Source organism: Pseudorca crassidens, chromosome 13, assembly GCF_039906515.1.
Source record: "Pseudorca crassidens isolate mPseCra1 chromosome 13, mPseCra1.hap1, whole genome shotgun sequence".
NCBI classification, from domain to species: domain Eukaryota; kingdom Metazoa; phylum Chordata; class Mammalia; order Artiodactyla; family Delphinidae; genus Pseudorca; species Pseudorca crassidens.
In genome coordinates, this window is record NC_090308.1 from 40,501,369 (window position 1) to 40,518,770 (window position 17,402).

Here is a 17,402-nt window from a genome sequence, read left to right on the forward strand (position 1 = left end):
AAGGACTTAAGAGCAAAACAAATTTCCCTGTAGGAGAAATTCTTCCTCAAGACTGCAGCATCAGATGCTGTAGCCTGCCGTACAAATTTTAGACTTGCCGGGCCACAGTCATATAGCCAATTCCTTGAAATATATATATCTAGATATATATCTTTATATATCTATCTATATATATATATATATCTGTATGATGATCTCTCATTTTATTTGTGCTACTTGCATCAGTTTTCTGTAAGTCACAGTGGCATGCTGAACTGCAGCTTTGGGTTCAATAATATGAGTTGTTTTACCTGTAGCTGGGATGGATTATTTGTACCTGGTGCTCCTATGAATCATAGTGCAACATGTCCAGGAGGGGGGGCCAGCTGCCGTGGGCAGCAAGTAATCACAAATGGAAACCACTTAACTTCCTATCTTCACCCCATAAACTTGGCCTCGCTGATACAGTGTCCAAACCAGAAGAACTGACCAACTGCCTCCTGGTTTTCAGACAAAAGATTGAAATTACTGAAGAAAATGCAGAGAAATTCCACATAACTGTTCAAAACAAACTTATTTGACCCTTAAGAAAGACCACTACAGGGTATGTAAATATTGAGTGCACATGGATAAATTTAGGAATTTTACCTTAAAAAATTGAAAAAGTAAAGTGAATCAAGAAAAACTTTCATTTAGAAAACAACTACTTAATTCAAAATTTCTTAAATTTGAATAATGCATGGAACTTCTTTGAAGGGAAAAATATTAGACAACCCACTATTACATACATTATTTTCCTAATATTATATGTATATGTACAAACACAAAAGTAGGTATAAAGTCCTTATGCTTATGCTCTTACAGAGCTAAAATAAACAATTTTATGTTAAATGATAGCAAAATTACAAAGCCAATGAAATTGTAATTTAAAACACTAAATTAGTATGACAATATGACAAATAATTATTTGCTTACTTGGTTTAATTAAATTTAAAACAAATCACTGTTTAGTTTCATGGAAAAAATACATGGTTTACATAGATGCTTTAGAACACGATGGACCACCATTTGCGTTTTTGTCATTGTTAACGTTACTTATTTTTAGATAATTCTTTTTAAACACTGATTAATTATTTTGGTCAACCAATGAATTTAATAAAGAACCCAAAATTACAAAAGTTGGCAGTAATGTTTCAATATAATTCAGCAAAAAAATCCTCATTGTGGATTTACTAGGATAATGACTGCTAATGAGCTTTAGCAACTCATTAAATACCAAGACAGAACTCATGAACCTTAATTCACAGCAGGAACACGCAACTGTTACGACACAAGTTGTTCTGAGTTAGACATGTGTAGATTAAAGGAAGGCTCTATCTTGTGTTAGAATCTTTTGGATACATGGAATAGAACCAATTCAACCTGGCTTCAGCACAAGGGTTCTGCCTCTGTCCTCAGCAGGGAGGGGGAGTTTGGGGGGGTGGCTGTGGAATCAGGAACTGGTGAGTTGTTGGGATCTGAGGCTATTCCATGTGTGTGTCTCTCCTTCCCTCTAACCCTCCTTCTCTCTCTCTTTCCCTCCCTCCCTCCCTCTTTCTCTTTCCCCCTACTGGCTGACCCGTCTCCCTCTATCTCTGTATTTCTGTATATGTGTGTCTGTCCCTCACGCCATGAGGTCTTATCTCTACTTCTGTCTTTCATGTCTCTATTATCTTCCTTCTGTGTTGTCCAGATTTATCTACCCATTTACATGTGAGGCAAAGACTAATACTCCCAGTTTGGGCTTAACACCCTTTACAAATTTAAATGCTGATTAGGGAGAAGACCTGTGTCCCACCTCCATATTTCTAGGAGAGGGAACAGTTTAACAGACCACCGATGTTAAGCTGTGGCTAGTTTGGAGTGAGTGTCACATGGGTGGCTGTCCACTCAACAGTGGCTATTAGAACATACTTTCTGAGAAGGACATGGGTATTATAGGAAACATGTCTATTTACATGTCTATTAAGGACACAAAACATCAGTTTCTCCTAGCAACTATTCATTAAAGTACTTGAAATATCCAGTTGATTCTGACATTAAAGATAGTGTCTAAAAACCAATCCAGGAAATTATACCAGAGGACAAAAACAAAAGCCTTTTAAAAACATGAAAAGAGCCCCTGACACCACCTAGAAAGAGGTGAATGGCCCAAACCACAAGGGCTATTGGACTGTTCCACCAACAGACCGCTCTTGAAGGCACTCACTTGAAGCATGTGAAAGGACTTGACTTCAAGACTTTGGATGAACAACCTAAGTGTCCATCATCGGATGAATGGATAAAGAAGATGTGGCACATATATACAATGGAATATTACTCAGCCATAAAAAGAAACGAAATTGAGCTATTTGTAATGAGGTGGATAGACCTAGAGTCTGTCATACAGAGTGAAGTAAGTCAGAAAGAGAAAGACAAATACCGTATGCTAACACATATATATGGAATTTAAGAAAAAAAATGTCATGAAGAACCTAGGGGTAAGACAGGAATAAAGACACAGACCTACTGGAGAACGGACTTGAGGATATGGGGAAGGGGAAGGGGAAGCTGTGACAAAGCGAGAGAGAGGCATGGACATATACACACTAACAAACGTAAGGTAGATAGCTAGTGGGAAGCAGCCGCATAGCAGAGGGAGATCAGCTCGGTGCTTTGTGACCGCCTGGAGGGGTGGGATAGCGAGGGTGGAAGGGAGATGCAAGAGGGAAGAGATGTGGGAACATATGTATATGTATAACTGATTCACTTTGTTATAAAGCAGAAACTAACACACCATTGTAAAGCAATTATACTCCAATAAAGATGTAAAAAAAAAGACTTTGGATGGAGACCCTGGCCAGCAAAGAATGTATTTTTTACCAGCACTTTTTCTGGTAAAGGAGCATGGGTAAGAATATTTAATCCTTAAAAATTAAACATAATATTATAAAATCCTACCAAATCACTGCCTTCTATAGGTACTTTTACTTATACACAACAGTAGAAACACTAAGATTGCTTTAATCACAAAAATTTTTTTAAGTGAAATTATATCCTCATCAAAAGTGAAATTATATCCTTTAATATTTATTAGATATAGGCAGGATAGGTGCAAAGTGTATTCACAGAGCTTACAATTTGAGAAAAAAGGGAAGATGGGATTAAAATTAATATGTAGGAAAAGCACAATGATAAGCTTTTACAAGCGTGCTGAAGATTTGGGGATTATGGATGGGGCTGCTTAAATGCAATAAGTCCTCCGAAAAAAAGTTGGTCTGAGTCTCTCAAAAAATGAGAAGGACACTTTGAGAGAAAAGGTCAAATAAATATATGCAAAGAGTATAAGTGAAAGAAGGAAGAAAATTTGGTGTGGGGAGTGCAGAGGGAAGACACGGCTTCCATGTGGTGTGGTGGCAGGCAAGGTGCTAAAGAGTAGAGGCTTGCACAAAGCAGTAACTGCAGTTTCTGAACCAGGTTCAAGAGAGGGGAGATTAAAGCAGCAAAAGTGGTCAATTCTTTTGGCAATGATATGTGGCATAAATTGGATGATGGAGCAGACAGGGATTATCACTTTGCCTGTTATAGTCAGCATGATGCCCTTCAGCACTGAAACACACCTAGTCACCCCAGGACCTGCAGATCTGTAGGGTGCAATCCCTGTCGCCTCACCTACCACAGCTGGCCTCACACATCACCCTGGCCCCTGCAACCGAAATTCACTTTTCCAGAACCTTGACTGATTCCTGACACTGGCAAGAAGCCAGATCTCAGCTAAGCCAGACACTAGAGACACTCACTGTACCTCATGTCCCCTGCTCGAAATAAAACTCTCTTCTGCTGCTAATACCGGACAAATCTAAATGAGCCTTGTCTCAGTGTACACACGGATGAAAGTGTCAAATTGGCTCCATGGGGATCAAAAGAAAGAGAGGTGATGGAACAGAAAAGAAACAATAATGTGTGGAGGGGGACTACTAGGCACTTCTGTGAGGAGATGATGAGAAAACAGGACCTGGAGGGTGATGTCGGGGGAAAAAAGAATCACGGTGAAAAAGAGAAATGAGGAAGTAAGAAGGACACAAGAGAAACACTTGAGAAAATAAAAAGAAAAGGAGTGGAGGGGTCCAAGGAGAACAAAAATTAATCAAAGACAGAGGGGAAAAAAGGAGATAGAACGAAAGCAACAGAAAAGCAAAGCCAGCGAGCTAAGGAGGAGAACAAGAGGAGAATCTGTATGGACTGTGCATCCTTTTGGTCATCTCTCACCAGGGTTACTGGTGCAAATCCACATTTCATCTGGCTAGTCAGCAAAAGACAAACAAAAATAAAAAGGGAATGTGAGGGATAGAAATGTCTGCATAAAGTCAAGCCTAAGACAAGGTTTTAAATAATATTCCCCTTTGATAATCAATAAAAAGACATCAAAGTATCTGTTTTTTAAAATTATGTATTCATATAATTTGTTTGCATATGGAAACTACCTACCTTTTGGAATATGTGGCTTTAAGTGTGTATAGACTGTCCTTCCACTTATGACCAGTAATTAGCCTCCTAGCCCTAAGGCTTCATACCAGTGTAGCATAAAAAATTCATTAATTTCCTAAGTGCAACAAATCACAAAAACCTTAAATGAATTAACAATCTGACAGTGATATAAACCCAAGAGCCTTCCTCTACCTCCTCATCATTAAATATAAACACAATGACCAACAGCAGGGTGCTCTGTAGGAGTTACAGGAAAGTAACTTTTAGCCTATGATTTTGTTCTCTCTGACAAAGGAGAGCTTGAATACAGGAGAATGATCGAAGTTTCTTAAGAACTATATACATTATTGGTTATGTCATTTATCTCTTACCTGGAGTAAGTGCTACCTCAGATGAATTATATTCATGGGTTATGCTCTCAGGACTGTCTCACTCAGGTGATATTTGATGAGTCCTTCTTGGTAACTTTCAAGATATATCTGTAAGAGATGGTATGTTGAGAAATTTTTACATCTCTATTATGTCACTGAGAGTACCACATCAATACCTACTGAATAACCATTAAAAGTTTAGAGCCATATTTGCTTGAAGAGCTCAGTGGAAAGACAATCTACAAAACTGTTTACAGTTTTCAATGTCCTTTCTTACTCTCTATTTTTTTAATTCATTTTGCTCAACTGTTTAATATAGGAGTTGGAAACTTCTTGAAGAGTCCCGTGGGGATATTAAGATTAAGAGGTTTCAGAGTTCTGTTGAAGTATATGTTTTCTTCTCTTAGAAAATTCATTCAGGTAAGAACTTGATTGATTGGAGGTGTAACAGCCTATCATCCCCTCTGAGACTGTAGGCAGGTAGGCACTCAGGGAGGCAGGTAGGCAGAGGGCCAGAGAGACACAGAGGTGACTAAAGGACATATCCTCGCGCTCCTGAGTGACTGTCAGTACTATGGTCCGAATATTTGTGTCCCCCCCAAAGTCACGTGTTGAAATCCTAATGCCTAATGTGATGATATGAGGAGGGGGGTCCTTTCGCAGGTGAGTAGGTCATGAGGGAGGAGCCCTCCTTAATGAGATTAGCGTTCTTACGAAAGAGACCCCACAGAGATCCTTCCCCCCTTCCACCTTGTGAGGACACAGCAAGAAGGCACTGTCTAAGAACCAGAAAGTGGGCCCTCAAAGATTCCAAATCTGCTAGTACCTTGACCTTGGTCTCCCTGGCCTCCAGAACTGCGAGAAATACATTTCTCTTGTTTATATGCTACTTATTCTCTGGTATACTGTTATAGCAATCCAAATGGACTAAGATAAAATATCAGAGTGAATATTTTATTTTTGGTTATGTTGGTATGAAATATTCCACATTGGCATGAATTATAGAAAAATTGGAACATAAAGATAAGCAAATACAATAAAATAAAAACTCACCATAAACTCACTACCCAGACACTAATTTTTCGGCCAATTATTTTCCTACCAGATTTATATTCTTTGCATACATATTTTTAAACAAATATATTTTTACATTATTTGATAGCCTGATTTTTATACACTCAATATCACAAATACATTTCATATGAATAAATATGATTCCTATACTTTCACTGTTAATTGTATACATGTTATATATTGTATTATATATTGTACTATATATGTATATATATAAAATCTACATAAACAATCAGACATGTTTGACAACAATTTTTTTAAAAAAACATCAATCTATGATTTTCAGGGAAAGAGTAGCTCCAAAAAATAATTATCAGTCAACTAATACTGAAAAAAATTTTTAAGCAGAAATTCAGAGATCTCAGTATGTCCTGACCTCAGAACAAGAACCAGATGTTCAAATATGGATAACAGAGATCCTCATCTAAAGGAGCTACATTATGGTATTTTTCCTAAAATATTATACCCTACCTTTTTTAATTGGAGGACTCCTATCATCGTTTAACCATTTCTTGATGAACTGTAAAAACTGGCTATTACGCCATGTATCGATATAGTCAGTCTGCTTTTCAGTTTGGGGATTGCTGGTCTTATTGCCACTGCTCCATAACAGCCTCAGTAGCTTTCTAGTCACTTTTCCTAATTCTAGTTTATCATGGGCTGAGACACTGGAGACCTAAGTTCATTAACATGTGCATAAGGCCCAAAGTGTGTTAAATAAGGCCCCCGAAAATCTATAAGGGAAGTATTTGAGTCAGTAAATATCATCCATTGGTTTTATATATTATTTTCACTAACATTGTTACATAATATTTATAAAAACCTGTACATAAGTATTAGGTATTTTATGCTTTCAAAGAAAAGGAAACTGAGATTTGGAGAAATGAAATAACTTACCCAACGTTACCTAGCTGTAAAATTACAGCATAAAGTCTCAAACCCAATTCTTCTCATTCCAAATCAACTCTAAGGACTTTGTTAAAAGCAATTTCAGGTTTTTTCGTGCTTCTGGCTGAGGAATTGTAATCCAGGGTAAAGCTTCCTAAAACATGTTTCATCAAACAAATAATACAAGGTATATGTATTATGCAATCAAAGAGGCAAACACTGGCTCAAACAACTTGCTTTACTGGACTTCTTAGAGATTTTAATGTGTTGACATACTTCATAAATCTCCGAAAGCAGTATTTCCATAACTACTTGGACCTCCGAGGTGACCCTCTGTAATGGCATACCCCCAGACTTCCAAGGAGCAAACTGCAGAAAATAATGTCCCAGTGGGGCAGGAAGTGGGGGAGAGTTCACCAGACCAGGTAAGTGAGGTCTGATAATCTTAGTCTTTGCATTCACTTCCCAATTACAATCTGTTAGTATAGCTAAGATTAAGCAATAAATTCTGGAAAAGCTTTACATTTATGTGACCTTTTATCTCTTGATAATATAGAAAATTACTTCTAGTAAAAGGAAGAGATAACTCTTTCAAGAATAGCTACAGAATGCACCATGATAAAATATAACATAATATTAATAACATTTAATCGGATTAAAAAAGTTTAAATTCCCAGAACACATGGATATAAAATGGAAACTCTTTGGCTGAATTTGGAGTTAAACCACGCACCATGACAGACCACAGAATTTTGTATCATAACCTTCCCCTGAGATGTGATGCACTGTCCTCAGATCTTCACGATCTCTGTAACAGAAAGAGAATTCTCAACGAAATTCAATAATTTCCACCTTCACAAATTGCACATAATAAAAATTTTTGAGCAATTCTTCAAAACTCAACAAATATCCTTTAAAGTAGCTAAATCTATTTGCAGTTTATTTAAATATTTTCATGGAATAACACCATTTTAGTATAATAGAGAAGGTCATTATACGGCCCATGAAATAAAAGAGTCTCTGAAGGGAAACAGTTCCCCAACTTGTCTCCTTGATAAGGTTTTGCATCATGGAAACCCTCTTGGCAACACGTTGTCATCAATATCTGTGAGTGGAAATTTTGCTAAGCACTCTGTACTTATTATCTTATTTAATAATTAAAACAATCCAATAAAGCAGTTACATTGTAAATAATCTCCAATTTTACAAATAATAAAATTGAGGTTAAGAGAAACTAATTAAGTTTACTGAGGAGGCAGAGCTAGGATTGGAAATCAGGCTGCTGTTTACAAAGCACTTTACTTAACCCACCTCTCTCTGCAATGCTCATATTCAGTTACCTGTTTCATGTATTAAAAATACGTAACACCCTGATTTTCCTATTTAAATCTTACAGGAGCCATGGAAGTTTTAAAAGTAGAAATGTGTTCTCAGTAAGATTCCCCTATTTTACCTTAGCAAGCTTCTTGAGACCACAAAATAACGCTTCATTCACTTTGACCTATAACTAACCTCCACTCTTCAACTGGAAATCAAAAGACCGTGGCATCTCATGATTTCTTCTTCTCTTTCGACATTTCTTCTGTCTCATCAAGGCCTTTACAAATGGAACTTAAGTATGATTAACTGCAGTACAAGCTAAACCCCATATATGAATGGCAAAGCAAGCCAGTTCTAAAACCAAAGATAGCTTTATGAGAAAACTAGTAGATGTTCAATCTGTAATTTTAGATTTTATATAAATTAGTTTGAAATCAAAAGTCAATAAAAAGGAGAAGAAGGGATCATAAGACTAATTTGCCTGTCAGTGCAGGAGAAGTTGGAATTGGTATGACTGAAAGAGTCTAGAAGGGAATCCTATCAATCAATACACAATTACTTATTGAATATCCACCACCACTAACTACCATTATGCCACAATTCTTAGAATTCCAGCCCTTGAGTTATCCATTGGGGTTAAAGAATTCCCAGAGAATTAGTATGTGTTAATGTAAATATGTATTACTCGAAGATGGGATAGCAGTAAGTCCTTGGCCACTATTATTGCAGTAACATAATATAATGCAGAGCTCCAAGGGGATAGAATAAAAGACAGATAAATTATGACTGAATCTGGAGAAGTCACATCAATGGAGTAAAGGACCAAAAATGCACCAGAGCTTTGGGTTTTATTTCCAGAAGGTAGAATCATTGTACAAGGTACTGGGTACTAGGAAAGTGAAATAAAGGACAGAGCTGAGATAGAATATTGGGGCCAACACCAGAAGTTCCCCTACAACTAATGATAGCTTTTTTGTCCTCCATTTGTCTGTGTAAGTTGGTTACTTTTTACAATGTAATTGTGGAATTGGAAGTTGTGAAGTGGAATTGGATGTGATGCTACAAATAGAAAAGAGACCCTCCCCATACAATATAGGAAAAGGTCACAGAGGTCTATTACATAAAACTGGGATCATTATTTAGACTTAGAGCTCATGTTGAAGGAAAACTACAAAGGGACAAGAATGGATTTCTCTTGCATTCTCGTCTGCAAAGAGCACTAATCTTTCCAACAAACCATGCCCTCTATCCATGGTGTGCTGATAAGGGTTCAACAACTGACTCTCCAAGAAAAAAAATTATTATAAATTTCACTGCTTTAAAAACATATAGCAACATGATTTACAAATAACGATAAAATATATAATAATCATCATCGTAAATTCCATTCCAATGACTTCAGTGCGGCTTGCTGTTTCCTATAAAATCCACCATCAGTTTCATTTTCATTCTGTTCCCAACAATAATGCCACAAAATTGGACTATGGATAAATGTTTGATTACAATCTGATTCAAAAAAGAAGTCCTCATGTCAATGTCCACTCATTGACAAATGAGTGTAGTTCTGACATAGATGTTGGCTGATATATATATTTTTTATATTATAGGGTGAGTCTAAAGTAAAACAACAAGGATGTCTGTCAGACGTCATTTCATTTTCAATGACATAAGTAATTTCTTTGCTAAATCGGATAGCAGTTTTCAAACACTAAAAGAATATTTTCTCAATTTTATGTGCTATTTACAATGTAACAGCTGCAGATACAAAACAATTTAAAATTTAATCTGCATTGCTAATATGAAAATATTAATACTTTTAAGTCTAGACAATGAACAAATCAATAACTTTTTAGCATTTGTGATTGTCATGGTATAAATATTTCCACTATAGTTGATTCCAAACTACCAGTGCAGGACTGGGAAGAGCAGATGGCATTACACAGCATTTCCACCATACAGATACCAGACATGTAAATAACATCAACAACATAGGGCTTCCCTGGTGGCACAGTGGTTGAGAGTCCGCCTGCCGATGCAGGGGACACGGGTTCGTGCCCCGGTCTGGGAAGATCCCACATGCCACGGAGCGGCTGGGCCCGTGAGCCATGGCCGCTGAGCCTGCGCGTCCGGAGCCTGTGCTCTGCAACGGGAGAGGCCACAACAGTGAGAGGCCCGCGAATCGCAAAAAAAAAAAAATCAAAAAAAACCCACATAGATAATAGTAAAATGCAGTAAAATAATTAAGAAGTGACAAGTCTTTCATATTTACTATATCTGTTTTTAACATAATGCTCAGTTATAAGTTTATGCAATTTCATTTTTAATAATGGCTATTTAACAAACAGCAAAATCACTGTAAATTTAACAATTGTCTCTTGAGAGGCAGTAGGAGGTGGCTGGAGCATGCCAGCTGCCCCTAGCCATCCCAACGTCCAGCATGCTGCCCTTCTAACTAGTCTTTCTAGGTGTATTTCCTCAGCTGCAACATTATTTTGGAAATTCCCTACTACAACCTCTTTGGTTTTAAAAAATGCTCATTATTATTTCCTGAACTGGAATGAAATCTGAGAGATAATGAATGCAGGTGAAGAAGAGTGGGTCTATTATCCACTGAGGAACAAACTAGGAGGTAGTGACAAGAGCGCTGGGATTTGCCGTCAGAAGACCTGGACCTACTACCCAATCCTGCTGTCTCAGATGTACCTCTTCAATTTTGAGCTTCAGGATTCTTATCTGCAAAACACAGTTAATAGTCAATCACCTCACAGTTTTTTTTAAACAAAGGGTACATAAAACACTTGTGAAAGTGTTTTATAATTAAAATTTATGATATATAATAAATCCTTTTATAACATGTTATTCTTTCAAATGAGTTTAACCTTTTGGAACTTCTTTTTTTTTTTTTTTTGCGATACGCGGGCCTCTCACTGCTGTGGCCTCTCCTGTTGCGGAGCACAGGCTCTGGATGCGCAGGCTCAGTGGCCATGGCTCACGGGCCCAGCCGCTCCGCAGTATGTGGGATCTTCCCGGACCGGGGCACAAACCCGTGTCCCCTGCATTGGCAGGCGGACTCTCAACCACTGCGCCAACAGGGAAGCCCTGGAACTTCTTTTTTGATCGAGGAAATTAGTCATATTTTAGGTTTTTTTGCTACTTTATTACAATTGACAATTTACGATTAAAGACATTTTTCTGGTTTGGAAAAAAATCTTGTATTTCAAAATAGGTAGATTTGGTTATGAGTACTTATATTACAGGAGATACCAAGCATATTTAAGAGAGCTCCAGAAATGACATTCAAGAGACTAGGATTTCACAGCTAGCTCATTCAACAATATTTACGACACATTTTTAATTTCTCTCAGCCTCATTTTGTTTATCTTTCAACTGCCATGATGGAGTGAAATAATCTGATGTTCTTTCTAAATCCAAATTTGCCTATAATTTCCTTATAATTTTCCTAAAGTGTCCCCTTAAATACTGATTCATTTAAGTGGTTATTTACAAAATATTAGCTACTATTTCTGGCTTTTAGATTCTTAAATTCACAATTAGACCTTACATAGGAACATACTTTGAAATAGGTCATTTTCTTATAGAGGAACAGTCCACAGTCCCTTTATAGCTACAAAGTGGTGACTATTCTGCTTTTTAGTCACTGGGGTGTTTAGCAAAGGGACAGAAAAATTTTAAACCAAAATATAAGAAGCAACCTTCTCAGGATAAAAAAATGAAACGTCTCTGAAAATATAAGGCAAATGAAACACAAAATCTGATTTATTCTGTTTGGTGTTTTACCCTTAAGAACACATCAATTCCATGAAGATGTATAGAATGTCTAGAAACACTTCCCTTTTTCTTTTTTTTTTAATACCTAACTTCAAGTCTTCCTATTTTGAAGGGCTGATTCCTCACGCCGAACTAGTCCTCCAACCTGCCTCTTCCTCCTTAGAGGTCTGTCCCCTGGCCACAGAGCTCCCAAACACACTCCTTAGCCTATCTTAGAACATGTGCTTCTAATTCAAGCAAAAAGAAAACTAAAGCAAAACAACAACAACCTCCAATACAAGTAAGAATCATTCTACACATAAGAGAATGTGGTAACTGCCTGACTCATACAGGGTTAGGTACAGAAGTGAAAATGCCACCTGAATGATTCTTTAGATAATATGAATCTTTCCTGGAACTTTTTTATTACACAATGAAGAAGAAAAGAAAGTTCTTTATGAAATACTTTTCTTGGGAACTAAAAATGTAAGCTTCTACCACTGACAAGGTGGCATTTTTAGATTAAGGCGTGGGAAATCTAGCATGATTTACAAATACAACAGTCCAAGAATAACAGCCTTCCTGCCATTAGTGATTGGCATCGTTATTACAGACTCTGTTATAATCTTATCTCACTGTCCAACAAAGCAATTCATTCAGCAACTAAGCTCACGTCAAAGGCAAGGCAGAGACTACTTATTTGCAGAAAAATGCTTTTGAAAAACATAGTCTCATTGTTCAGACAGAACCATGACATCGTGCAAGGTGCTTATGATAGAAGGTGGCAGGAAATGAAGTCGAAACAGAAATACCAGCTGAGAAGGTGTTTAATCTTCAAGGTGTGAGGTACCGCATTCTAGCACCCTCTCTGACTGATAGCAGGCATGAAGGGAAAAACTATCTAAAACATATGGGGAAAAGTACACTTAGGACCCTTTGATGTCTGTGTTGGCAAAGCACTTCAGCTTTGACACCCAGTCTTTAATAAAACAGCTGAAGCTTTTGGTTTGTAAGTAAAAGGAAGCTAAGAGATTGCTGAGTAGGGTCTGTCGCACACACAAAAATGCAGCTTCACTTCAATGGATGCCTGAAACTGTTCATCTCAATATTCACAGACACACAGACACACACACACCCCTTAGAGCTTTCTTATAAGCTACTCCATATCTGCTTTTAACAAGGCTTATAATTTTCAAATAATTTTTCCCATGGAAACTAATGAATTTCTACAACTGCATATAATCAAAATGTGGAGGGAAGCTGGAGAGTCCCTCTTTTCCCAAAAGGCAGAAACTGAAGACCATAAACACAGTGGGGATGAGGCCAATATAGGTCTCTCTGCACGAGGAATGATCAATGAAACACAGAACTGACTTTTTCTTTTCAGCTGGAGTGAGGGGTAAACACAATAGCAGCAAACAAAAAAAGGGAGATTTTGTCAATGATTCAGGTATTTCCCAAACTGTCCTCGGCCTCCAAATCCACAAAAACAGCAGGGTCCTGCCAGAGACCATATGCGAGGCAGATAAATCTTAACCCCAGAGAATCTAGGCCCTGCCGCCCATTGGTTTTCCCTGTAGAGCCCACTGATGATCCACACAGCCCAGGTTAGTAGAGAGCAGTTCCTTCTCCATCCCTACCCTCACCAATGATGCACATGTGTTCTTCCACACTCCTCTGGAACTACTAACTCACACCATCTCTTGCTAAGTGCTAATGGAGAAACCTAGAAAGCATTCAAAGAAATGTGTGTTTTTTAAGCAGGTCTATTCTATTCACCCAAGACAGATGAACAGAATTCTAAGGAACTAACAATTGGAGCCAAACTCTGAGATCACCTAAATCCAATCCCACCCCAAAAGAATCCCCTCAACTGCCCTTCTGACTATGACGATGACCTTGCTTCAGTCTCTCCACTGCAGGCATTGAGAGCATGACTGTGATGTTGGTTCAGGTTTGGACCACTGTAAATCTTACGGAAATTTTTCTTATTTTGACTTGACATCTGTTTCCCTTTGTTTTTTACCTGGAGATTCTGACTAGTCCTAGAGAGAGAGAGAAAGAGACAGGGACAGAGAGAGAGAAGAGCATTTTTCTAAGAGATCTTTAGTAAACTATTTATAATAGTTTTTAGCTCTAGACAGTTGTTTTTTTCTTTTTTTTTTTTTTTTTGCGTTACGCGGGCCTCTCACTGTTGTGGCCTCTCCCGTCGCGGAGCACAGGCTCCGGACGCGCAGGCTCAGCAGCCATGGCTCACGGGCCCAGCCGCTCCGTGGCATGTGGGATCTTCCCAGACCGGGGCACGAACCCGTGTCCCCTGCATCGGCAGGCGGACTCTCAACCACTGCGCCACCAGGGAAGCCCTCTAGACAGTTTTTAGCATTGGCATTAAGTATATCAACACCCATTTTTTAAGACTTTTTGATATACTTTTTTAGAAAAGTATCAGTCTCCTCGTGTGTTGTCTCCCAATTAATCATGACTGTTAAATATTGCTGATAGATATTCTGCAACTATGTTTACAAGTCCTTTCAATAGATTATAAGGTCATTTATTGGAATTAAGATGATTTTTGTATAAAGGTAACCAGTGTCATTTATTGTTTCATCATATATTTCAGACTTTAATTCTACTTTTCCAGTTGGAAAACTAATTTTCAAGAGCAATCTTGAATATGTTGAGTAGAGAAGTATCTACCATCTTGAGTAACACACCACCTAGGAAAACAGTGGGCTGCCTCACCCTTGTCCATCTCGCTCCCTGCCCTCTGTAGCAGTCTTTTATAATTCTCTACTATTCTAGCCTTTTGCCTGCTTTCATATTCTTTCAGACTTCTGCCACTCTTTAACGTGCATGTGGCACTCCATCTTCGGGGTCCCTTAGAACCTGAATCATCACAGCATTTTCTGTGAAGTGTCATTGATTTCTTCGGTTGTCTCCCCTTTATTTTTCTTCTAAGGATAATTAGCAATTTTACTATCAGATTTTCACATCGTTCCTTTCTAGAGGACCTCATCTCCCTTTAAGAGTATCTGGTTTTGTGATGTGCCTATCTCTTTTTTTTCTCCCAACTCTTGGAGCCAGGCTTCCATAAATTCTAGAGGTATGCTTGTCTGGGACCCGTAAATTTTTTTTTCTACTTTTTTATGCATTTTTTTCCATCCAAGCAATAAAGTCTTGGTAGGGCTCACTGCTATGACTATCTCTCTCAGAATTAGAATTCAGATGTGAGAGGATTTCATGAAGACATGTATTAACACGTGTAATTGAATTGAGAAGTGAAGTCAGACTTTTTCTGACAGTAAATCTGATTCGGCTGATTGATTTGATTTCAGGACTGGCTTTGCCAAATAAGCAACTTAAATATTTCCCTTAAATTAGTTATGTCTGTAGCTCTGAGATTTTAACAATAGTATATTTAAAGTGCATGAAAAGAAAGTGTTTTATCAAAACTGTTTATTGGTAGATGTGCATCAGAATTAATAATAATAGTGATTGAATACATCTCAGTAAAGGCTTTTTGGTGTACTGGCTATAAATTGAGAAAGAAAATGACTCTAATGACAGGGTGACAAATCCTTTTGAAAGTCAGGATCAAAACTGAAGAGAACATAATTAAATTGTCAGCTCGTAGATTAATATAAACATTTTTGATGATAGATCACTATATGAATTTTTGGCACAGAACTCAGAAAGAACTCAAAGAATTGAGTGACATTACTATACTAAAACTTCCATTTTTATCTTCTTATTTATAATGTTTCCTCAGTGTTTACATATATATAAAATATAAAAATATAAATATAATTGATGTTGAACTTTGCCTCAATTACATTAAAACTAATATTCATCCAGGAAAAAATAAGCTATTCTTATTAAGAGATTAATTTTCAGTAATATTTTGCTTTTTGCATTTAATAAGTATTAAAATTTATAGTATGATTTTTTTGATCAATTGGGTAGTAATAATAATTTTCATGAAATTCAATCTAGAAGAATTTTTTAATACTTAGAGCCTTATGGCCAGAAAAATAAAAAATAATTAAATTTTAATTTATACAGACAAATTTGCTTGTTGCAGAGAAATATGATAGGTGACAAATACAAGACTTTCAGAAGTATAAAAGTATATTATATTAGAGTAAAAGTTTATTGGAGAAATATAATGGAAATATGAGATCAAAGAAGAAAATATACATTTTTAAACTGTTAAGAGTTTGTTTATGTATTCTTAAATAAATGTGCCTTGAATCACAGAATTTAAGAATTGGAAGAGAAATTAAAGGTTAACTATTGAACTGATCTTCACACATTTGCCTGTGTTACCCCACATAATACTGAATAATTTCATACTCCCTCAAACATGAAACTGACTTCTAATTTTTTCTATCTGAATTTTAAATGGTTACCAAAGATGTAATTTCTGTCACAGTATAAATATTTACACTAAAAAAAATTTTTAAAAACAGTTACTTAACTTTTTTAAACATAGCCAGAGGGAATCTGAATGTAAACACTATGGTGATTTGATCCTACCGTCATCCCTTATCTGTCATCTCATTGGTGTGCTTCTGTAGTGTCACTTCTCTTCTCTGCTCCTATAATCCTGAATATTTCCTATTGTGTTTATGCTGTCAAGGAAAGGGTTTTCCACAAAGTCAATATTTTTCCAACTTATTTTTTAAATTCATTTTCTTCTGAATCATAAACACCTTGCATAAACCATACACCACTTCTTTACAGGTGTTCACTTCCATTCTTTCAAATTCTGGTGATAACTATGAACATGCATTTATTCTGTGTCATATATATTATTTACTTACAACGTACCTAGCACCCAGATGCTCAATAAATGTTAGCTTCTATGGTTATAATATTGTCTTCTTTGATAAATACTTCAAGTACACTTCGTTATCAGTCTCATACACACTGTTTTTTATATATATATATATGTAACATTTTAAGTATTTTTCCAGTATTTTTAGGAGTACTAGTCAGTTTGTTAGCTTTAAATTTTTATTTAGAGATTTTTCTTTTTCACCTCAGATTGCTATTTAAAAGTATATGTCTAAAATTGAGATATTATTTCAATGACCATGGGTATTATATACTCCAAAATCTTTATTTTATGCTTGAAATGTTATCACAGAGTGATTTTTACCTGATCTGAATTTTGAAGTAGTTAATGACCAAGCTAGCCCCTGAACCGAGATAGAACTTAAGACAGACTCATTTAGCTCTCTACTCTAGACAATGAAGAAATTATCACTGCTACATCACTCTCTAGTCGTCCCTCCCATGCTTCAACCGGCCAGCTTTTGTCATCATATACCATTGCTTTTCCACTATCAAAGTTTATAACATTTATATTCTTTTATATGACTATAATTAAATCTCATGGTTTTATAACTAAAATTAAGTTTCAATTCTAAAAATTGAAAACCATTAATATTATCATTATGTGAATATTATTCACTACAGAACCCAGTATAGTGA

At 36.6% G+C, this 17,402-nt stretch overlaps 1 long non-coding RNA gene across 1 annotated transcript in view; it reads right to left on the reverse strand.

Moving 5' to 3' along the window:
- Positions 1 to 4,852: 4,852 nt before the first annotated feature.
- The window catches only part of LOC137204986 (uncharacterized), a 172,440-nt gene continuing 159,890 nt past the window's right edge, over positions 4,853 to 17,402 (reverse strand). The window contains exons 2-4 of the long non-coding RNA XR_010933940.1: positions 7,552 to 7,626; positions 6,828 to 6,972; positions 4,853 to 4,964 (exon numbers count right to left, since the gene is read on the reverse strand). This is a non-coding gene — a long non-coding RNA (uncharacterized lncRNA). The remainder of the gene's footprint in view (positions 4,965 to 6,827; positions 6,973 to 7,551; positions 7,627 to 17,402) is intronic.